We start from the raw sequence: 24,505 nt of genomic DNA on the forward strand, positions 1-24,505 counted from the left end.
CATTTACATACATATTAATACTTACAGTCACATATTTTACCTCCTGAAGCATCCTCCTCTCTCTGTTTAGGGGTATCAACAAATGTGGCTCCTGTATTCATGTGGAAGGAGACATTGTTAAGAATGATGAGATTACGGATGCTGGAGCTGCAGAAAGCAGTTAACAACAGATAACCAACAGGCACCTGAGGCTCAGAGGCTGACATACTTAGATTGAACAAAATGACTGATTAAAGGTGAAAGGGTCAGCTTGGTCACATCCACAATATAGTATGATATTCTCCACCATTGTCATGGTGGAACACTGATATCATATGGTACACCCCCTTATAGGGGTGTACACACTTGGTTCTATATAATGCTTACATTGCAGATGATGCAAACTCTCCGTTTCCTGTTCTTACCCATCTCGGATTGTTTTATGCATGAGAGTCCAATACAGAAGATTAAATTTGTTACAGTATAGTTTCTGTTTCAAAAGTCTTTTTTATTACTAGAAGGGTCTACAGTAGAGGAGACCACTTTTTTCAAGTAAAGAACCTGGTAGAACCGTAACAGGGTACGGCTAAATTTGAACATTATTGAATGAAAAATCATGTTTTTTTTACTCACATACACACAAAATATAGATCTGTGTGATATAACTATTCTGTAATACAAAGATTCATTGATTTTTTATTTTTTTGCGCAGGGAATACTAAAAATTGTAGATGGCATAGACTTGGCAGGTAGCAAGTCTATGCCGAGTCTCAGGTAGCGTAGATGTAAAACTGGATCATTGTATGTGACAGTGGACATTGTGTTGCGCTCAGATTTGTTGCTTAACTCCTCCAAAAACATCCCCTCATCCATGCAGGGTCACAGTGAGGCTGGTGCCTGTTTGCAGGTTCCTAGGGCGATCTAGAGTAACCGATTAACCCAAACAGTCATGGTTTTTGAACTGAGAAGGCCAGAGTACCCGGAGAGAACCCAGACATGCACAGGAAGAGCATGCAAACCCAGGACCTTATTGCTGCAAGGCAACAGTGCTACCCACTTTGAAAACATGTACAGCAAATATATGGACATAAAAGTATTGTCTGAAATATTTTCCCAGGGTTATTTGAACTTGTTTGACCCCTTTTTTCCATGTGTTTTGGAAAAGAGTTTCTTTCTGCATGGTAGTGAAGCTTACAGAGCATTTCATTACTAAGAGAAAATCACTTTGAAATCACCACTTTCATACAAAACTTCTTTTTGATTCTTTTTTTTTTAGCTACTTGTTCAATTTGATCAGGACTGCAGTCTGCTTCCTGAGAAGCAGTTAAAGTCTGACTGCTTTTAACCTAGGATTAGCTTATAAATACAGAAACATGTAATGGAGACCATTTTCTAAATGATAACCTTTTCAACCATTGCTTACAACAGCAGCTTGTAGAAAACAGTTTCCACAATTACATTTTAATAATCATTATAAAACAGTAAACATAACGTTTTGCAAATTCTGCAACACTGTTCAACCATCTTAAGATTAGTCGAACAGGTCCAGCTGTTCCTGACCTTTATTGTTTCACTTATTTAATTGTTCAGTCTTTTTTATTGATAAACCACATGGAGAGTTTTTCAATTTTTTAAGAACATTCATTAAGGAGAGAAAACTGGTTGGCTGCAAACTGACTTCCCTCCAGCAGATAGTCAGTGAAGCGGATTCATCCGTCTCTGCCATGTCTGCACATATTCAGACACACAATCATGCAGCAAAAATAAACATATGGTCCCTTTGCATTCAGCTTTTTTTTCAGGGCTGCATCGGTTCGTCCCTTCCCTTTTTTCACTCCCATCACAAACAATCGACATTCCCGCTCATTCATGTAGCGCACGACGGTTTGTAGCGTTTGTCATACATCAGCTGTAAACTTAAATCGCTCTAGTTCTGTCCGAAGTGAAGAATCTATTTTTTTTTTAAGGAAAGCATTGTTTTTATTCCTATGTAGAGCATATTTAATGCAACCTATACATATACCAAATAGCTCTAAATGCAAGCTATAAATATATTTAGTTCCGTAAATGAAAAGAAAACGGATGCAGAATTAATTATAAAGAGCTTCTAAAAAGAAAACAGTGCTTAAAAGCTGGCAACAAGTAAGAATACCTGCTGGAACATAACCTGATAAATACAGGCCCCAGTCCTTGAGTGCTGTTAAAAAAAATCAAAGATCAGAGTCTCCAAGTGCAAGAAAGCTGAAACGAGTGTAGCGCTGTCGTGTCTTTTAGTTCCAGTAAAACCGTGCAGAGTGTGAAGTACGAAGCAATCCGACATGAATAACCTTAATAGAATGTAAAACTCGTGTCAGAGTGTATTACAGTGGTGGGAACAAATTATTATTCCTTCCCTGATGCACGGAGCAGCTTCTGTCCTAAAACAACCAGGGTGGAAGACGTGTTATGCATGTGAAATTCATTTTGTAAAAATTTCAAAGGAATCAAAGCAAATCAGAAAACTGCTGAAAATTATGAAACCACATAAAGGACTCTCTAATGCGGGTTGGCATGATGTTAGTAGAACATGCAATTGCAATTTTGCAGCAATTGTGGCTGATCCACATGTTGGCCTTAGATCATGACAAAGCACTGAGACCGCCCCGCTAATGTGACATAATGACACAGCTATGTCTGTTGAGGGAAGGTGCCCGGTCGCTTGGTTCTGCTGGACCTTACAGCAGCCTTTGACACGGAGGACCATTCTGACCTTTTGTCTTGTCTGAATCACTTTGTTGGTATCTGTGGCACCGCACTGAAGTGGTAGATTTCATACCTGACAGGCAGAACCTTCTCTGTCATGATTAATAATTTATCCTCCTCGAGTGCTCCCCTTTTGTACGGGATGCCACAAGGCTCCATTTTAGGTCCCCTTCTGTTTTCTAATTATATGCTGCCACTAGGGGGCATTATAACCGCGAACCATTTGTCCTTCCTATGTTATGCAGACGACTTACAGATTTACTTGTCTGTTAGGCCACATTGCCGTAATGCTCTTCTTCCTTCCCTGGACTGCATAACAGCAAACAGAGGTAAAGTAAAAAGACAGAATGTATTTTATTATTTTATTTGGTGACAATCCCACCTTCGATCTCAGTACTTTGAGGTAATATCTGATTTGGAGTTTAAATTCAATAAACAAATTTACTCTGTGGTCAAATCCTGTTTTTATAATTCTGCGTCTTCTGGCCAAACCTAAATCTTTTTTAAATCTTGGAGAAGGCATTTCACGCTTTTATTAGTTTGAGACTCGATTTAAACAGCGGCCCCTGTTTTAACCAACACCTCAAAATAGTGTGATAAATAGCTTGTTACTTCTGTTTTAGCCTCTTTACACTGGCTCCCTCTCCATTTTAGAATTGATTTTAAACTTTTATTAAAAAACACATATTTTGTTACTTAATGCCCCGGCCCCATCTTATTTGTCTGAACTTTTACATCTCTCCAAACATGGCGGATCCCTGAGGTCATCAAACCAACTTTTATTAGATGTTCCAGCGACTAGGCCTAAGCAATAAGGTGACTGGGCATTCTCAGTGGCAGCACCCCTACTTTGGATAAAATATTGAATGTGGATATCAGAAAATTGGCATTTTCTTAAAAAACAAAAATCAAGAATTAGGATCTAAAAGCTGTGTAGCTTTGTTAAAAGGCAATAATTACATATTATCAAATGTTGTGGCTTGAATTTATTTGGGGACATAAAGCCTGAACTTTGGAATCATGAATAAGGAGGAGTGCCCAGCATCTACCATACAATGGTGTCAGTATCATGATCTTTGCCTCTGCCTGGTCAGGTTTGTGGTCAATAACAATACATACCATTTATTTTATTTAATTTTTTTTTGGCTTAAAAGGAGATTGAAAGGATACTTTGGTCTCAAACTGTATGAGAGTGGTTCAGGTATCATAAGACTGCATTTTCACCAGAGGTTGTTGCTGACACTTGGTTCAGACCACAACCCGACTGAGAGTCTTGGTACAACTGGCTCTTGGCAGCAGTTTACGGTGGTTTTTGATTGGGGCTGATCTGGCTCTCCAAAGGGTGGAACAGCCTGTAAGCAATGGAAGAAAACACGGTAATTTATCACGGCTGTCTGATGGTACTAAAGTTGGTGACTGGTTTGGAGGTTACAACTTTTTTTTTTTTTTTTTGCTTAAACATGATCTTACATTGAACCTAACTAGAAAAGCCAAATTGTTGGTGATAGTCAATGAATTAGAATAATGTTGAAAAGTTTATTTATGTCTGTATCTGGAGTCAAAAATCTGAAACTTCTCATAGATTAATTACACACAGACTGATGTGTTTAAGATTTGTTTCTGTTAGCATTGATGATTTTCCACTTGGATCTAAAGAAAACACAACCTTTAGGATTAGGATGTTATGTCAGATCAATAAAAAAAACATTTTTAATACAGAAATGTGGGTTTAATGAAAAGCATGTTTAAGATCTGCCTAAAGGCTGTTATTTTTAAAAAGGTACTTTTAATCTGACAAACAAGTTTCAGCTTAAAGCAGATTCTAATTTACTGAAAATGGCCGTATAGTCGTTTAACCTTTACATTTATTTCTGTCAATTCCATGACCATTATACTATATTACTGTCTCTGATATGTTATAGAGTGAAAAGATAAAAAAATTTCTTTGTTCTTTTAAGTATCTTTTGCAGATTGGTGTACATTGGTTTGTTGAGATATTTTACAATGCATTCAATAGATGATTTGTCCCTCTGTTTAAAACAACAAAATCATAAATACTCCACATTACAAAACATCACAGCACTCTACCCTTTGTTTGCCAATTATTCCTGATCTGTGTGTAAGTTCTTCCATAGCTGTCTGTGTATCTCCGTCGCGGTCAAAAGAATCTGTCTGGTGTCTCGCCAAATATTTCAGAAGTCTTCACATCGCCCAGATAAACCTAGGGCCCTCGGACAAATTCCTCGGCTAACAAAGTGGATTTCATTACATGAACAGAATTTGCTGTGTGTGTGTGTGCGTACGTATGTGTGTGTGTGTTTTCCTTTTATTGCTTGGAACTGATGAAGTGAATAATTCGCACCAGCACCGCTCACTATTCTTGCCCTGTCTGGCTTTGCTGTTTAAAATTTGATCCTATGCGTTTGAAATATTATTGTCTTTAGATGTTTGTTTACAGCCAGCTGCAGTGCACACACTGTGCTCTCTCTTCTGCCGCCATTACAAATGGATTTCATAAACAGATTTTGTTTTTTCTCTGTTCTGGGATCACGTCTTCTGCTTTCATTGCCCAGATGTAACACAGAAAGAGATTCTGCTCCTCGTCTTGTGAACTTAGTCCTTCCTTATAATGAAGGCTTATTACACAAAGATTGTTTAAAGTATCTTCTTTTAAGGGATTGTATTCCATAAGGAACATTTCAATCTAAATGCATGTGGCATGAAAGTATAAATTTTCAGTTTTTCTTTGTCTTTTGTGCAAAAATCATCCACATTAGAGGGTCTTTGTGCATGAACAGCCTACTTCAGACAATGCCACAGCATTTAACCAGATTTCAGTCTAGGCTTTGACTAGGCCACTCCAAACCAGTCATCTTCTTTTTTTTTCTTTTGCCATTCAGAGATGGACTTCCAGGTGTGCTTTGGGTCATTGCTCAGCTGCATAGTCCAACGTAGCTTGAGACTGAGGTTGTAAACAGATGGCTGGATATTTTACTTTAATAATTTCTATTAGAAAGAAGAATTGATGGTTGGACCACTTTTGGCATGTCATCAAGAAGAAGACAATTAGACCCCAAATATGGGCTGAACATTTATGCACTCTGTAGTTTTCTGGTATAATGACTTTTACCAGCTATTTTAATTTTTTAGGTTGTGAGGCAACAAACAATGAAAAATGCCAAGGGGGTGAATACTTTATAATTGGCTGAAACAATCTAGATGAAGAATAAGCTTTTGATTCTGCTTTTTTTCTCCTCTAGTAATCTAGTGGTGACTGGTCAGCTCTGCTTTCTTCAGAGAGCAATTCCCAAATTCACAGAATATTTTCCAAAAAGTGTTTTTTTGATGGCGAATCTGAGAGGGGCCTTTGTCTTCTTTTTGATCAGCTGTAGTTTTTTTTTTTTTTCCCCAGGAACTCTTCTGTCAATACCATTATGCCCGGTGTCTATCATATTATTGAATCATAAACACTGATTTTAACTGATGCAATTGAGGCCTGCAGCGCTTTAGATGCTCTTCTGGTTTCTTTTGTGAGATCCAGGAGCAGATTTTCATGTGTTCTTGGAATAATTTTTATAGTCCATCCTCTGCTGGGAACATTTATATGTGGATAATGGATCAGGGTGGTCCCAAAGCCTGATAAATGAGTTTTGAGATCTTTTTTGACTACTTCATGCTGTAAAACAGGTTCTTTTTAAGGGATTTCTTAAATCTACAGCTCTGGCAGTAATCAGGCCTGGGTGTGGGCACCGAGATTTAACGACCTGTTCAAAACATGAGGCTCATCACAGTTTGTCCATGATTTAACAAGACGCGCAAGTACCTTTCAACATAAAACTATTTTTTAATATACCTTATTCATAGACTGATGTTAAATTTGGATCTTCTGAAACATTTAAGCGTGACAAAAAAAAAACAGAAGACATATTTAAGGGGATAAATAGTTTTTCACAGCCCTATAAAATTCCCATGACAATCTTCTCCAATTATTGCGAGCACGACTCCACGCTTAAGATGCTTTCATGCAAATTTGCTCTTCTTGTCACTACTTGTTATGCATCAACAAAACAACATCTTCAGAAGCCGAGAAACGCTAAAATTACACTCCGTTAAAACTTGCACAGTGTGATAATTTTCACCTGAATGTCAAGTGAGATTGATTTATGTCAGAAGCGCAAGCTCTGCTCCGAAGGAGGAGGCGTCTGAATCGCTGCTCGTTTCCCTTTTACCTCATCTCCGACAAGAAGGTCAATATCAATTTCATCTGAATGTATCGACTTGAGAACTCGGCCTGAGATATGTTTATCAGCCTGTGGAGGCTGGTAAAGTTTGTCTTCTAATTTTGTTCAGTGTAAACCAAACATATTGATTTATATAGACTGAATAATGATTCAAAAAGCCCTACATGGACTGCTTGTGGTGCCTTGTAAACATATTCACACTTTTTGAATGTATTTTTAAATGATTGTTGGTGGAATAAAAACAATCTTCAACGTTATTCTATTTGGATTATATGTGATAAACGAATACAAATTGTTTCATAACTGTGAAACAGAAGGAAAGTGATGGTTCACACCTTTACAAACAAAACTCTGAGGATTCTTATCTGCAATTGTGTTCTAAGTTCTCTTTAGTCGGATAACCCAAGTAAATGAAATCCAGCTCAACTACTTCTGGAAGCTATCTAATTAGCAAATCATAATTCAGCGTTATGATTCCTCCTTAACACATCATTCCCACAGAGAGTCATGGTGATGCTGAGGGAATGCTGCTTTAGAGACATCGAAGCTGGTCAGTGTTGATGGGAGAATGGTTGGAGGTAAACACGAGGCGGTTATGGAACAAAACCTTAAGCTGTTTCCAGTTTTTTTAATATTTTCAATAACCACATAAAAAAGAAAACCCTTTCCTTAGCTCAGTATGAAACACAGATTATGTAACACTTGTTTTTCCCCTCTTTCTTTCCGCTGCTAAAAAAAAGGTTTGAGTAGTTTTCGTAACTTTTACAGTAAAATGGATAAAAAAAAGACAAACATTTAAAAAATATACAAGGTGAAACTGTTTCCACAATTTAATGCCTAATCAGTAAGCCTTATAATGAATGCATTTTGTCAAAATGTTTTGGTAATTTCTTTTTCAGGGACGAGGAGCCAATCTAAGATGGAAAAAAGAATTGTGTTTAATAGCATTCTTGGAAAAAAGACAAATATTTTTTGGACCCATTTACAAATAGCTGGAGGGCGTCTAAAACTTTTCCCAACGTTGATACATACAGAGCATATTAGTTTACATGATGAGCTCTGTTACAAAACGTGTACATGTTTTCCTGCGGCTGGTGGAAACATTACACTATCGTGTCTAAATTAAGGGACTTGGGTGTCCTGAGCAGGAGTAAACTTTGTTTATACCGTGGGCCGCCCCTGCTCTCAGAGGAACTCTGTCCAAACTGTATGAGCCTCGGCTATTTTGCAAAAAGGAATGGGCAAACATTTTAGTCTCGAGTCTCCAGAGATAGACCCCAAAAGACTCGCAAAGTATTAACTCTGGGAGATTATTTTGTAAAAAAAAAAAAAAAATGTATGTCATTTTCCTTCTACTTCACAATTATGCACAACTTTGTCTTGTTCTACCACATAAAAGCTCAAAGAAAAACAATAATACTTGTGATTATAATGTCACAAAACATGAAAAAAGTAAATTTTTTTGCAAGACAAATGCTAGATCCCTTTAGTAAGGGCGTGTTTACATTTTGTAAGACAATTTACTTTGATTTGAATTCCATAAGTACACACTTCTCATTAACGTGAGTGCCTACAGTAAAGAAAAGTTGCAGAAAGTTGTAATGAAAAACATTTTCTCATATTTCTTGAGCAGCGAAACATCAACCCTACATTATTAGATGTATAAAACTTGTCAGCACACTTCTTTCTGCATCTAAGATTGTTCTTATTAACCCCAGTTTCCCACATAACTGGTGGCGGGCAACAGATGAAAGCCAGCCGCTAAGTTTATCTACATTTCATTCAGAAACATTCAACATCAGCACTAAAAGAAAGATTCATATCTAGATGACAGAAAAATGTGGTTTGCAATGAAAGAGCAGAAGGTCATAATTAGCTCCTTCAAGTGTGATGTAAATGTGATTTGGAGGGATCTCTTGACATCCTGTGTAAAAGAATTATTTTCTGAATTTGTTTCCTTTTCAGGAAATTATCTAAGTGTATTTAGACAGTTTACTAAATAATAAATCACTGATTTGCGGATTGATTTGTGATGATCATCTATCAGCAAATTAACCTAAAAGTAAATAGTTTTTTGAATTTATTTATGCTGAGGCTGAAACTTCTGCCGATGGTGTTTTGATCTATACTTATTTTCTTCAACCTATTTTCAGTATTTTTTTTTAGCATACTAAATAAGATTAGATGGTCCCATTTGTAGAAGACCAATTTGATTTCACATTAGCTAGATAAGTTCCCTGTAACGTCATGCTAACATGATGTGTGTATGCCCCCTTCACATTCAACAGATGGGACCCAGCCAGCCAGATCATGGAGGGGATTTATTTGCGGTGTTAAGGTCTTCTGAGGTTTGACATGTTGTTCATGTTGTTGAATGATTTCAAATTCGTTCGGGATCTCTTTGAATCCCTGACCAGACTCATAAATTTATACAATCTTTGTTGTGATCATTGGGTGTTTATGTTTTGGTTTTCATTTGTGTTTTTGGTCACTTGTGAGTTCTTTGTTATCATTTTGAACGGTCTTACAATATTCACTTCATTTTTGCGTGTCCATTATTGTTAGAAATGTCTTGCCATCTAGGGTTTATTCCTTTTGGTTTAGTTTCTTACTGTTTTCTTGTGTTCTGTCCTCTGTGTATTTGCTCCACGCTCCGTTAATGTTCTCCTTGTGCCAGATCTGTAGGTTTTCTGTTTCTGTCATTAAACCTCCACCCTTGCTCATAAAAAACTCCTGTCTGCATGTCGGTCCTACTCTTAACATGCAAAACATGACAATCTTCTTCAGGAGGACCTCACACAGCTCTTTGGATCTTGCCATGGTGCGTTCACTCTCACTTCAACAGTCTGGAGCACACCAAACTAAATATTTGCAATTTAAACACTGCAAATCTCTTTCAATTTCCCAGGTAACCACCTTCTCACCATGAACCCCTAATGTGATACACTTGTATGTCCTTTTAGCCATTTTAGGTGCTCATAAATGGGGGTGTTCTAATTTATTCCCTTACTAAAATTAGCATTTTCTCCAAGTTAAAGTCTTCAATAGCTTTGTTATATTACTTAAAATCCATATTAAATGTTAAAATGCTGTTGTGTGGTGTCCTAATCCCCCCCCCCCAAAAAAAATTTAGCCAAACATGTGATCCAATCATCTCCCTAACTGAAGAACTACATTTATAAAGCTGTCAGAAAAATACAACTCAATGACAAAAATCTGAATATCAATTGAATGGCAGCTTTAATCATCTGCCTGTTCGTTTTCTTTTCTAACTCTGATAAATGCTGTTAATTATATAAGTCGCAGCAACACCGATTTTGCAAAAAAAAAGAAAAAGAAAAAGTCCTTTTATGAACCAATTTTTTAAGCATTTGGTTGTTATTTCCGTCTATTGTACTGATCCGCCAAGAGCACGCTTGTTTCTGTATCTGTATTTGTCTCAGTAGCTGTGCATGGAGCACAAATAAATCATTTAGATTTATTTGTGCTCCACCCGCAGCTACTTTGGTGTCTTTTGCGACGAATGATTTATTCAAAACGAATCAGAAAGACTGTCTCGTTACGGCAAGGAGACCCATCCAAAGCAGTGGTTTTCTTCCCATTCGTCTTCATCTTTTTACCAGCGAGTTTCTCTGCCTCAGTGTGTTTGTTTTGCAGAGCACGGCTCGTCCGCTGCGACGAGGAAGTACGTCACCGTTGCGGCCTTGTTCTTAGTAGAGGGCAACAGGAAAAGAAACTCTCCAAGAAGAGGCAGGAGCGAAGGTGGAGCTCGAGTCCTGGAGGGAGCTCAAGAGGTGATGCACGGCAGAAGAAAGCGACGGCTTCAGGATTTGAGTTTTCTGGCAAACATTCGACTACGACTACAGGATGTTGAACATATTACCAGCTCAACCAAAAGTTTAATATAGTAACCCTCGTTGATCACTAAAGACATGATGTTGGGTATTGGATTAATCAAAAAGGTGAAAATATAATCTTCATTGTATAAATTAATCTAAAATTTATTGTAGCACCAAATGTCTGTCATCATAGCCATAGCTGTATGTTGGTTGGGATGAAACTAGACCTTCAACAAGCGCTTACTTCAGTGTGTTACTAACGTGTCTCTGCTGCTCAGATTCTTCTGGCATTGACTGAGGGGATAATTAGAGCAAAAGAAGAAGTTGCAGGAGTCATCTTGGGCTGTTCTCCTTCTTTCTGTCTCTTTCTGTCTCTTTCTCTCCGTTTCTTTCTCATGCTTGGAGCAGCACTGCTGCTTTGATCTGGCTCTTCACATAACGAGGCCCCAGGGTGAAAACAGTGCAAGACACTAGCAAAAAAAAAAAAAAAGAAAAGTTAAATCTTCAGCGCGGATGTCTGAGCAAGCAGCTCTGCTCACACAAGCATGGACATACAAACATAAGGCATGTGCTGAATATCAGTTTCCTGGTGTCAAACACTCGTCCAAATTTTACCTCGGGGATTAATTTTCTATGATTGTTTTGTATGTTGTTGTTTTTTTTTTTTTTCCTGAAATGCACTTTTATTAGTGGAGGATATAACCGTTTATTACTGAAAACACTGTTGTGTGTGATTTCCTTCTCTCACTTCAGTCTCAAAGACGCTTAATTGGCTTGAAAGTGAGACACTCGAGGCTATTATTGCAGAAGTGGTTGAAACGAATTAGCAGTATAAAAGCGGACATAAAACGTGGCAGAAATGCAGAGGTTGCTCGGCTTTGCTGGCTGTACGTTGCTGAGTGTCAACACTGGCATTTTCCAACCTTTTCTGTGCGTGCACTTTCAAAGAAAAGACTATTCTCTAAGCTCTTTTTCGTGCTTGGAAGACTTTAAAGGTTGGTCTGAAAACCGAAATCCACTCATGCATTGCATTGCTATAGCAAGTGGTACTCAATATCCTGGTGCCTGTGGCGGTTCTTGCACGAATGATGCTCTGGGCGAGCCACTCGTCCTGCCGCCTCCAGCTTCCTTCACCTCATTAAAAACATTTTAATCACAGGTTGGAATGTAACAACACAGGTAAAAAGCCAAATGCGGGTGTATGCCTTTGCAAGGTACAAAATTATTTCAAATCCAAAGAAATCGATAATTTCATAATTTCTTGATATTGGTAATTGGCATAGATCATAGAAAGACATTTTGGGTGGACCACGGCGTAACTTTAAACCATCCAGAACTTTGTTTTGTAAACTGCTGGGGTAATACTGAAGTCCAGACACTCTCACCTTCCTGGGCTGCATGGAGGCACCATCGGGAGCACTGTTGACTTGCAGCGAGAGGGTCCCGGGTTCAAATCCTGGCCTTTCTGTATATTTGCATGTTCTCCTAATGCATGTGTTGGTTTACACTGGGTGCCTTGGCTTCCTCCCAGTCGAAAAACATGACCGTTGGGTGAATTTGTTGCTCTCAATGGGGGCGACGCTGAGACTGTCTCAGTCATTTGGGTCGTTTGGGTCCTGGCGGTGGTCAGAGGGACCGATGTATGGCAGCCTCACCTCTGTCAGTCTGCCCCAAGGCAGCTGTGGCTACCAACATAGCTCACCACCGTCAGGGTGTGAATGATAAGTGGTGTCCGAATAGTGCAGTCTGTAAGGAAGGATGTAAGGAAATGAGCCTGTATGCGTGCTATCATAGCTCCTTTAGCATAGGGAGCTTGCGATGTACCACAGCCCTAACCTGACCTTAGCCAGATATATTTCGCTCCGCCTAGCTCCACTCACATCCATCTGGGACCTATCCATAGGATTGGCGTTTATTGAAGGCTGGGCCTTATCAAAAATCCTTGCATATGATTGGATAAGCCACTTGTCTGTCATCTTTATCGACGTGCTATTTCAACTACTCACACCGAAGCTAACCCGTGACGCTGATGAGAGCGACAGCAGGAAAAAACTAAACTTTTTTTTTTTTTAATGTATTTGCGGCTCTAGTGCACGCGTTTTATTGACAGTGAGCTGACAGGAAGAGGGGGGAAGACAGACGGGGTCGTAGTCGATCCCGGGCAGACCGCGTTGAGGACTAAAGGCCTCCTAACATGGTTTGCGCTAACCGCTCCAGGGGCGCGCCCCGGAAAACAAAACTTGCCAAATCCGGTCGGGAGAAGGGCGAAAACATCGTTTCCACCAACAAAAGCCTTCAGAGGCGTTCTCTGATGTTCTTTTAATGAAACAATATTAGGTAGATTGGACAACACGGAAGAAATAGCAGCATCAATGTTAACGCTTGCTTCCTCGATGCGAGCCGCCATTGTTGTCTGAATTAAAACAAATCTCACAGGCGCTTCTCCACTACGTCACATCTATGAAACTCCAGCCCTGCGTCCTGATTGGCTGGACAATAAAATTGGTTGAAGAAATCACTCTCTATGGGAGAGGTCCCAGAGGGATGTGAGTGGAGCTAGGCGGAACAAAATTCAGCTGGCTAGGGTCAGGTTACCCCACCTCACGGAAATTGACGAAAATGTGAGGAGAGAACGCAAATTTTTTTTGGAAGGCTGTAGGCCCGAATTTGACTCGAATCATCCATGTGTGTTTCTGTCGTGTTATGACGTCAGAGTTAAAGGTTGTCCTAAATCAGCACAGTTGTCCGAAGCCCCTTTCCTACCAACAATAGAGCTTTTGCTCTTGACCTCATGATAGGTTAAAGAACATGAGCTAGGAGCTATAATTACAACATTTCAGATGCAGGCAAAAAGTGATTAAAAGATCGTTTTTAGCCAAGTGAAGGAAACTTCTTTGTTCAGGTTTATAAACTGTATGTATTTAAAGCCAGCAAAAAAATGTTTTCCCTTTCCATTTAAAAGTTTGATTTACTTGATTGAAAAGTTCATACAAATTGTTGCTTTAATTCATGTAGGCTGAAGCATTTATTCAGGGTGATTAGGAATATTTTTCTGTCACAAAGTGTTGTTCTGTGTCATTTTCATGCCTTGCAGCAGAACAACAAATGGGACTTCTGATGATTTCCTTCTTTGAACTTTTCCATTAAGGACAGACTGGTTGAGGACACAACTGTTAAGTCAAAGCCTCTAAAGTTGCTTTATAACATAACCCTGTTTAAAATTCCAGCCTCTTTCATGTTTGTCTTCACAACGCTCTTTTTTTATTCTCGATTCCAAGGGTACAAGCTAAGACGTGGAAACAGGTTTTCATGCATGCTGCCCCTAATGCCTGGGACAAACTGCGAAATGCCTTGAAACCTCCTGACATGGTCCCATTGGAGGCCGTTAAGGCCATGTTGAATGACTTGGAGTCAGACCCTGATTCTCAGAGCTGAATGTCATACATCTGCCAGCTTGAATGTATGTGCTGATCTGTGTTTGTAAAGGTTTTAAGGTTTGGCAGCTGCCTTACCAGGACATGATATTTTTTTTTAACCACAATGGGGTCAAGTACAAAAAAAAATGTTTTCTAACAAACTTTTGAGGCCTTTGCAGAATAGCTGGACTTATCCTGATAGTGAATTACAAACAAGTGGGCTTTGCACTATGTGACTTAGAAAGGTAACTGGGTTTTATTTTGGGGTATTAGAATAAAGGGGGCTTTAATACACCTGCACATCAACATTTTGTGATATTTATTTGTAAAGATTTTGAAAACCACGTATCCTTTTCCTCCCATTTTAAATTTAATGAACTACTTTGTGATGGTCTATCATATACTTTACTGATAAAATATTCATGCTGATAAAAAACTGTGATTATTACAGTAAGATGTGATTATAATGTGACAAAATCTGAAAACCAAGCACTATGTTTGACTTTAGTAAAATAAAGCTACCTTCAAAAGGAGCACAAGGTACGAATGATGACAGCGAAGAGTTGCTACGCTCCTGTTCTCCTGCACAATCACCCAGCAGTGTCATAAATCCCATTGTCTCGGCTAAAGTACACAAAGTCCTCCTGATGTGTCCCAGAGAAGAGTTTTCCAACATGTGGTCATAGCAGCGGGTCGGGGCGTCGGGTCGGACGTCCTGCGACGGCATTCCTTCCACCAGGAGGGAAACCGCTGCTCTCTCCTTGCAGCTTGGTGTTAGATGACAAACGCCTCCACGTGGATTACAGCACTTTTGGTGTTTTACGACAGGCTAGCACGGCGGCACCAATCTCACCCACATATGAAGTTGTTTTCTAGGCTCTCCACCCCTGTCGGATTAGCGAAGAAGATCTGACAAGTAGAAACCTGTCAAAAGTGAAATATGCAAAAGACATAATTGGTTGAGGCCTCTCGATGTTGATTTTTTTCTGGGATAGTAGGGCTTTGTTTTAATGTGTGTGTTGGACCCGTGTGCAATGCTGACTTCGATCTCCGTGTGGACTGGAGTAAATGAGGGCTGTGGAATTTGAGTGGAGGGTAATCATAGCAGACCTACAGGAGAAACCAGATACCAGCTGCCAGACTTCAGAGGAACGGGAATCCCTCCACCCAGACGCATAAACTCCTACAGGATCCACTTTGGCTGAGACCGGACATAGTCCCACCACCACCAGCAGCGGCAGCGGCAGCACCCCCAAAACCTTTTCCTTTAAATCAAACCCTTTCACTCAATATCGATTTTCTTCTGTTTTTTATTTTTTATGATTAAAATAATGTGTCTTGCAAATGTATTCACCACAGCATGGCTATATTTTCACATTCCAACCTATAACTTACATGTTTTTTTTTTATATCTTCTTTTATGTGAGTGTTCTGCAAAAAGTTTGTAAATGGAAATGAGGAAAATGTATAATATTGAATGACAAAATAAGGCACACAGCAGAGACTGGAGGATCTGTCCATAGGACCGCTGTGACCCCGACACTCCATAGAGCTGGGCTTTATGGAAAAGCGTCCAGAAAAAAAAAAGCCATAGTGTTAAAAATAGGAGGGTGGCGCGTTATGAGTTGCCCAAAAGGCTCTGGTCAAATGAGACTAAAACTGAACTGAACTGAAGAAAAACCTCCATGTCTGGCACAAACCCAATGCATCCAATCACAAAGAACACCATCCCCACAGTAAAACATGGTGGTGGTGGCAGCATCATGCTGTGGGGATGTTTTTCAGCAGCAGGGACTGGAAAGTCGAGGAAAAGATGGGTGGTGCTAAATGCAGGGATATTCTTGATCCAAACCTGCCTGTGATTTCAGACTCGTGTGGAAGTTCACCTTCCAGCAGGACAGCAACCCAAAGCTTACTGATAAAGCAACACTCGAATGGTTTAAGGGGAAGCATTTAGATGGCCTAGTCAAAACCTAGACTTCAGTCCAGTTGAGAATATTTGGTTTGATTTGAAGATGTTTGTTCATAAGTGAAACGCATTACCGTGAAGCAGCTGGAGCAGTTTAGCCTTGAGGAATGGACAGAAATCCCAGACAAGGCAAGCTCAAATAGATTTTTCTTTACAAAGTACTGAGCTTAGGCGGGTGGGGGGGGGGGGGGGGTGAAAGTTATGCACGCTGAAGTTTTCTGTTTGGTCCTATATGTTGTTTGCTTTACAATAATAATAAAAGATGCATCTTGAAAGTTGTCGGCACATTCTGTAAATTAAATGGTGCAGATTCTCAAACAATCCGTTTTCATTCCAGGTTGTGAAGCAACAAAACATTAAAAATATGCCAAGGAGGTGAATCATTTTGCAAGGTACTGTCCACGTGGGGCTACTGGATACTTCACAGCTTGTTGCCCATTATCTACTTTGCTGTAAAGGAAGGTGGTTGAACTCAATTGTATTTGTTGTTAAATATTCACACAATTGGTAGACCCTAACTCAAAAGGTCGCCATCCAGTTGTTGAAGCTTAAACCCAACTACAGCTTATCTCATTCTTCCATCTACTCAGGTTAGGCCTGACTGCAAATTAAACCTTCCTTTTTTTTTATAATGCGCACACTGGAAAAGCTGGTTCAACAAATGTAATAATTTCCCTTAATGAATTTTTTATAACCATAGCCCTCCTGATTCATGTTTAGAGAGCTCCATAGTGGCGGCAGCGTCATGCTGTGGCGATAGTGCAGCAGAAGCTGGTCTAAACATACAGCCAGAGCTACAGTAGTTCATATCAAAGTGATGATTAGCCGAGCCATGCCAACTTTATGTATAAGCCCTTTAAAAACAGCACAGCTGACCAAAGTGATGTACAAATGCGTACAGCATCAAAAGTTAAATTAATAAAACACACAAAAGTCATTAGAAGTTTTTTTAAAATGTTAAAAAAGTGGATAAAATGTTGATCAGGTAGGAGAATAGCCTAGCCAAGGTCCAGACCTAAAGTCAACTGAGATAAGGCGAGAGTTTCAACGCAAAAAGTACCGGTTAATGTAACAGAGAAGGAAAACGTTAAACCAAAAGTCCTTACGCACTTGTCTATTATTGATATTACACCTATCAATCATCCTCTCTAGCTTGTCCTTATCATTTTCGTTGACATTTCCTATGATTTATCGTCATAATAACACACACACTTTACAATATGAAAGACAAGGACCATTGGGGGGAAGGCAAAATTGTTTGATGATTTAATGGGATGTGATGTGCGTAGGAGTAGAGAGAATATTATATAAAATGGGAAGGGAGGGGGGTCCAAAGTTATCACCCTGCTTCATTGCTGCATCCAGCTGAGCTATTCTGCAAAGAACCAAACTAGGGGGGGGGGGTGCAGATTTCTTCACTCGATATTCATCAAACAATGACTCATTCTGTTTCATCTCGTAACGAAAACGTCAACTTCTCAGGATAAATTAGCTGCTTAAAAGAAAAATGTATCACTAATTATTGATGCGCTTTGGCTTATTTACCTATTAAGGTTTTTTTGCAAACGTGACATTAGAAGCTCTGCACTTCAAAGTCCGTCTCCTGTAAGGCTGAGTGCTGCCACAAATGTGCCGGAGATGCTTTGATTAAAAATGAAATGAGATAATACATGAGGTCTCATGAAGTATCTGGGGCATAATGTTTGGGGGGGAAAAAATAGGAAAACCTTCAAGATTGGTTGATTTCTGCTGAGAAAGGTGAGTAGTATAGTCCATATATCTAAAGAGCAGAGGTTGCTCTCATCAGGCGTTCTCTGTAATGAAACTATTAGATGAGACTGAATTGTTAGTTGTGAAGTTTTTATAAATTATTGAGGAGCTCCCCGGGTTCTGCAAAAACTGCTAAGGTGGAGGAAGTTTATGAGGAAAACGCTTATTTCAATCTTTCTAAAATAGCCTGAGCTGAAAATGCCAGACTTTTTCCTTTTTGATCTCAGTAACTATCTGCATTGCACACAGATTAAGTCTGAGCACCGGAAGATTTCTGTCTGATTTAAATGTGTGTCTGTTCACACAGTGCATGTAAACAGGGTTATATCTGTAAATTGCATTTATGTTCTACACATAAATATGTAGGATACAATGGAGGAAGGCATTAATGCCTGGAAGTAAAGTGGAAATTATACATACAGTAATTTCTGATGACACTTGTTTGTTAGGTTAAAAGTACCTATCGAGAATCATATATAATATAATCATATATAACGTGAAATCTGTTTTCCTTGGCTGTAGGAGGAAAATCATTATAATTAACAGAAATAAAGGCTTGAAAACACCCCCCTGTGTGCAATTAATCTATACAGTGTGTTTCACTTTGTGAATTGAGTTATAAATGAACATTTTGATAATATTCCAGTTTATTGGGGATTACTGTTTACTCCGAAATGCCGAACAAAGAACAAATCTTGAATGTTTCTTGCAGGGAATCGGTACTGGCTCCAAACTCATCCCAAGTAGAGTGTTGCGCTCAAAGCGTTTTTACAATGACTATGAGTAAAGTTCTTCCTTCTGTCAAGCTAATGAAAGGACAACTTTAAATAGTCTTTATTCATACAAAGCTTGCTGCCTCCATTTAAAATTCAGTGGCGAGGCATATGTCAGCGTGTTTAAATGTGTTTGTGGATGTCGTTTTCTTTCAGTCATTAGGAAAAACATCCCTGCAGGACATGCTGGGGCTAAATAAGCATATGAATGCCAGAAGTGACTGTCCTCTTCTTTAAACTCTCAACCGACACTTCCAGCTTGTAAACATGGCTAGACTGCCCCAAACCCCCCCACCTCCTGCTGAGAGCTGGCTGACAGTTGGGCAGACCGACCCCCCCCCTCCCATCCATGGTTGGGGGGGGGGGGGGGGGGGACTTTGTGTTGTGCCTGCAGCAACATGTGCCAGACAACATGGAGACGCAAACAGTCATATTCAATAAATCAGAATATTTGTTCAGATGAGGCTCACTTGACAGAATAAAAGCAACTGTTAAAAATAATAACCGTACATACTTTTCATTAAGCCCACATTTCTGTATTAGTTAATTTAGATAGATAGATAGATAGATAGATAGATAGATAGATAGATAGATAGATAGATAGATAGATAGATAGATAGATAGATAGATAGATTTGATATTCGAATGACTTGTTTTCATTTCAGTCAGTGGAAAATCATCATAATTAATTTGAATAAAGTCATCAGTCTGCATGTAATTAATCTACACAATGTGTTTCACATGGTGAATTGAGATTGAATACGCTTGTCAATAATATTCCAGTTTATTGAATATATAGTTCTACAAGCATGTGTACAGCTATGGGCATGCCCTACACACACACAAAACAAGTCCGACATTCATGCTTCCTCCCACCCACAGACGCCATACACCAGTAGTGTTCAACATATTTCATTTAGCTTCTCACAGCTAACTCTTGGCCCTGCCAGACTGGTCAGCTGAATAACTCGCCCCGTGTAAATGTTGGGTATAGGGTAAGTGGTTTCGATACAGCCACCTTTGTATCGACGCTGACTGCTGAGGCCAGGGCTCCTGCAAATGTGTTGTGTTAAGATTCCAGACCTCCATAAAGCCTAAAGGGCTCTTAGTCAATTCTAGCATATTTTTAAAGTATTAATGTAAAAATTCACCATGAGTTCATAGCAGTGTCCAGGCTTTAAATAAATAACCAGCAAAAACCTCAGACTCTATGGAAGGAAGAACGGACAGACGGATGGATGGATGGATGGATGGATGGATGGATGGATGGATGGATGGATGGATGGATGGATGGATGGATGGATGGATGGATGGATGGATGGATGGATGGATGGATGGATGGATGGATGGACGGACGGAAAGAAAACTTAAGAAAGCATTTCCTGTTTGAAAGGAATAACATCAGCATTTTGAAGAGGAGTGACAACAATAAAGAACCCAATCTTAATCTGCATTTGCACTAAAATTGGGTATTTTTATGTGTTTTTGGCTGGGAGGAAAATCTTTGGTTTATTGTGAACCAAGTTTAACCTACAGCAAACAAAAAGTTAACAGAATAAGGGACAAAACCTCACTGGTCTCTGTGTTTGATTTAATAGATGGGCATAAATAATGGTTGGATCTTGAACTGATTACTGGATTGAATGGATAATCTAGTGATGATTTCTCTGCCTTCTAATCTTTCAACAAATTCTGAATAACTTTTTGCTCATCGAGACTTGCTAATTCGGGCCACGTCTGCCACATAGGATATCAGCAAGATGATCTTTGGATGAAAAAGAAAAAGAAAAGAACAATCCAACAGTTTTCCACCCCACCAACTACACACCCACCAAACAACCACAAACCACAAGCAGCCAAAATGTGACTGAACATGTAAACGTGTTCCAGTTAGTTCAGTGCTCATTTCATTTGTTAAAGTAAAAAACAAACAAAGAAACTTCACAGCCATTCAGGCTGAAAAGACACACGCATTTAATGTGTTATAAAAGCCTTGCAGAGACAAACATGGAAACTAAACGGACCCACGGTTCATCTCAATACCTTCACAGGGGCAATGTTGGCAAAATGTTCAAAATCCAGTCTAATCCCTCTGTTTTTGTTACCATGTGACATGCTTTTAAGTTTGAAAGAGATTTGACCACATTGATCTGTAGTTTTCTAAAAAAACTTTTCAATAAAACCTTTTCTAAATGAAATCTTTTGGATAAAACTGTTACTAGTTTGCTCTCTTTGTTGCTAGCTTTAGCTTTAGCTTCAGAGAGGAAGCTAGCTGCAAGCCACACAAAATACATTTTAATCCTAAAAATCTTTTGGCTTACTTTCAAATTTTTATATAGCAATTCAGTTTCTACCCTTTTCCAGTCCTTTTCTTACAGTATAGCATATTTTTAAACTAGCATGTGTCAAAATACATGTGGGTGGGGTTACATCTCAAATAGATTTATTTAGCCAGGGTCCCTCTGTTTGAGGGGGTTCCTGGTTCATGCATTGTCCTTCTTTAGCCGTATTAACAGGGTTGAAGGTTATACAGACAGCTATGACTTGCAGTTGTATTATACCAAGAGAATTAAATGGAAAGACATGGTCCTGTAACACAAGAGTTGATTTTTGGTCAGTCTGTGAAAACAGTGTAGCGGACAATGTATTTACCCCACGGCAGATTTTTCCTATCAGGCAAAGATAACCTGAGTAAATGAAAATGTTATATTAAAGTGATGCCTCCACTTCTATATGGAGGTAAGCCACCAAACCAACCTGGCCCAGTGTTAGAAAGTAATCACCTCTCTTGTTGAAGGATTAATGACCTGTGATTAACCAGTTTGTTTTGGAAAGCTGCCTTTAATTCAACTATCCACCCAATGGTCTGATGGCGAAATGGGGAAAAAGTTTGCTCAGGTGATAACTCATTTTAAAAAATGGCAATAATGAATGTAAAGTACTTAAATTAGATATTCATATTTCAGCCACAGAACTAATGATCATCAGTGATCGGTTGCGACATCAGGGTCTTTCTGAGGCATTGGAGCAACAAGCCAACCCTATTTGGGACCAGCTACGTATGCAGCATTTTTGGGAAATTGTAGTTGCCGATTTTACAAAAGAGAGATCTTTAGCATAGATTTTACAAATTGTAATATCTCTGACTCATATGATGCAAAAAAAAATTTGTTTTCATTGCTGTTTTGCAAAATACAGTAATTTTGGACATGACAATAAAATTACCTCATGCTGGCTCAAAAACGTTTTTTTTTTATTGAAGAACAAGTTTGTTTGTTTTTAAACGGCAGTTTCCCTTAAGCAAATTTATTTTCCTAGTTACAATTTGTGCAATTTGATGTTCAATGGAAACACAGCTAATAGCTATATCTCCATCCAATTGTCATGCAAAAAACATTTTCCAGTGTTGCATTAAAAAAAAAGCAAATGAAGCATGATTTCATCCACTAGTTTGGAGCGAATTAGCCAGGCAATGCAAAGAGTAAGTTTTTCATATATTGAAATTAAGCATGGCTGTGATAAACAGGAAGTAGAGGCTGGAAACTATCACGGACCACACATCTGAGAAAAACAGAGAGGTTTTGAGGAATGTATTGCTATTGGCAAGTTGTAATCGTTCTTTTGTGTCACCTAGTATTGACAATGTTACATTCTGTCCCGAGATGTTGACAAAGATGCATTTCTTAGCGTTAAGGGAATATAATTTTTTATGGGAATATCTAGGAGGACTCAGACAGCGGAAACAGCTGATCAGTCATGTGAGGTAAATGTGTTCCCATCTCCTGTTTTGCCGATTAAATGGTAGCATGGTAAATGGCACTTTTTTGAAAAAAAACAAAAACAAAAAAAAAAACACTGTAAGCGAGTGGAAAAACATTTTTTTGCAAAATTGAGGACGTTAATTCAAATGTAACTGTTTCCATCAACCTTTTCTATTGCGAAACTTTAAAATGCGTATAATGACAGATAAAAAAAGGTAGTGATATCTACCACTCTGTAAAGGGTTACAAAGCCATTTCTAAGACGTTGGGACTTGATGAAACCTCTTTGAGAGCCACCATCCACAGATAGGAAAAACACAGAAGAGAGGGAAACCCATTCCAGGAATTACCAGCCTACCAAAATTAGTCTATGTGCATTGATGACTCGCCCAGGGGGTCCCAAAGGAACCCAGAATAACGTCGACTGTAAGTACTGCACGTCTCACTTGTCCTGGTGAAGGTTCTTGTTTAACAAAAGAAAGGCAGATGGAGAAATTTTTCCAAAGCAAAAAAAGTCCCAAATATTCTGTAGATTGATGAGACAAACGTGGAAGCTTTTGTAAAGGGTGCCTATTGTTACATCTGATGTAAAACTAACATTTTACAAACAAACAAAAATCCCACCATAAGGATAATTTATCATGGTAGTGGAAGAGTAATGGCCTGGTGATACTTCAGGACTTGAAATCCTAAAGTAAAATACCCAGCCATCGGTTTATGACCTTAACTTCATCAGGGCAGCGATCCAGAGCGCAATAGCAAGTCCACCTCTGAATTACTCAACAAAAAAATAATAACAATGTAAGGACTACATCTGACTGCTGTGGCACAATATGAAACAAACCCTTCACATTGACAGATTAAATTATTTGGAAACTAGTTTACAATGCAAAAAGAGAACTAAAAGTAAGTAAAATTTTCTTGAAATCAGCATATTTTTTCTTTATTTGAGCAGCTAAATAAGACTATTTGCCAATGGAATAAGATATTTACACTTAAAATAATAACAGTTAAATTTTACCATCTTATTTCAAGTGCAGGATATCTAATAATCTTATTTTAGGGGTAAAAATGCTCATTCCATTGGCGAATAATCTTATTTAGCTGCTCAAATAAAGGAAAAATATGCTGATTTTAAGAAAATTGTGCTCACTTTTAGTTCCCTTTTTTGTAGTGTATGTATTCATTTGAGTTCTTTTTGTTTAGTGTTAAAATTTGTCAGATCTTTCACATTCAGGTGTGACAAATATACTTAAACAGAAGGATCCTGCAATAAAGTCACCATATGCTGCATTCCTATTTTTTTTAAGTTGTCATATGTAATAAATACCCATAATTAATGAAATACACAAACAACACAACCAGACTTTAAACTGTGCCTGCACCTATCTTTTTTCAGCGGTGTCCCACAATGTTTACTGCAAATTGCTTTCAGAATATTTCCAGCAGAGAACACAATGGGCGGTGGAATCTGGGTCTTGTGAATCTAGGGCTTGGAGACTGTGCGGGCAAAGCAGGCTTACAGTAGTAATCCTCTTCGCAGACACCCATCTGACTCTCAACAGGATGATGGCCAGACAGTCACACAAACACAGAATGTTTGTTAGAAGGAGATCTGTTTTGTCCTGTTTTCAGGGATACTGGGCAGTCACACAGGGGCCACCGTGTTCGAGCAACACAAGTCTAGCGCCGTCCCGAGATTTTTTAAGTCGTAGCTTTCCGCGACTTCATTTGTTTATTTCCACTTAAGGCGTGGTGCTAGATGCTTTGTTTCAGACATGCTTTTCTCTTAAGTCGGCAATTCAAACAAAGACGCTCCTCCAGGAAGCCAGACCCGCTGTTGACTTTATTGGTTCCTGAAATTTGTCATTAGCGCTTCCTGGCTGTGATGTCATGAGTCAGTTAATGACAGAGAGGAAGCAGGACATTCATCCCCAAATAGCTCAGGAAAAACGGCCAATTTTACCAAGCAGTAACGAGCCCGAGGGAAGCGGGCTTGTGACATTGTCTGACTC

This window comes from Fundulus heteroclitus, chromosome 8 (assembly GCF_011125445.2).
Source record: "Fundulus heteroclitus isolate FHET01 chromosome 8, MU-UCD_Fhet_4.1, whole genome shotgun sequence".
NCBI classification, from domain to species: Eukaryota; Metazoa; Chordata; class Actinopteri; order Cyprinodontiformes; family Fundulidae; genus Fundulus; species Fundulus heteroclitus.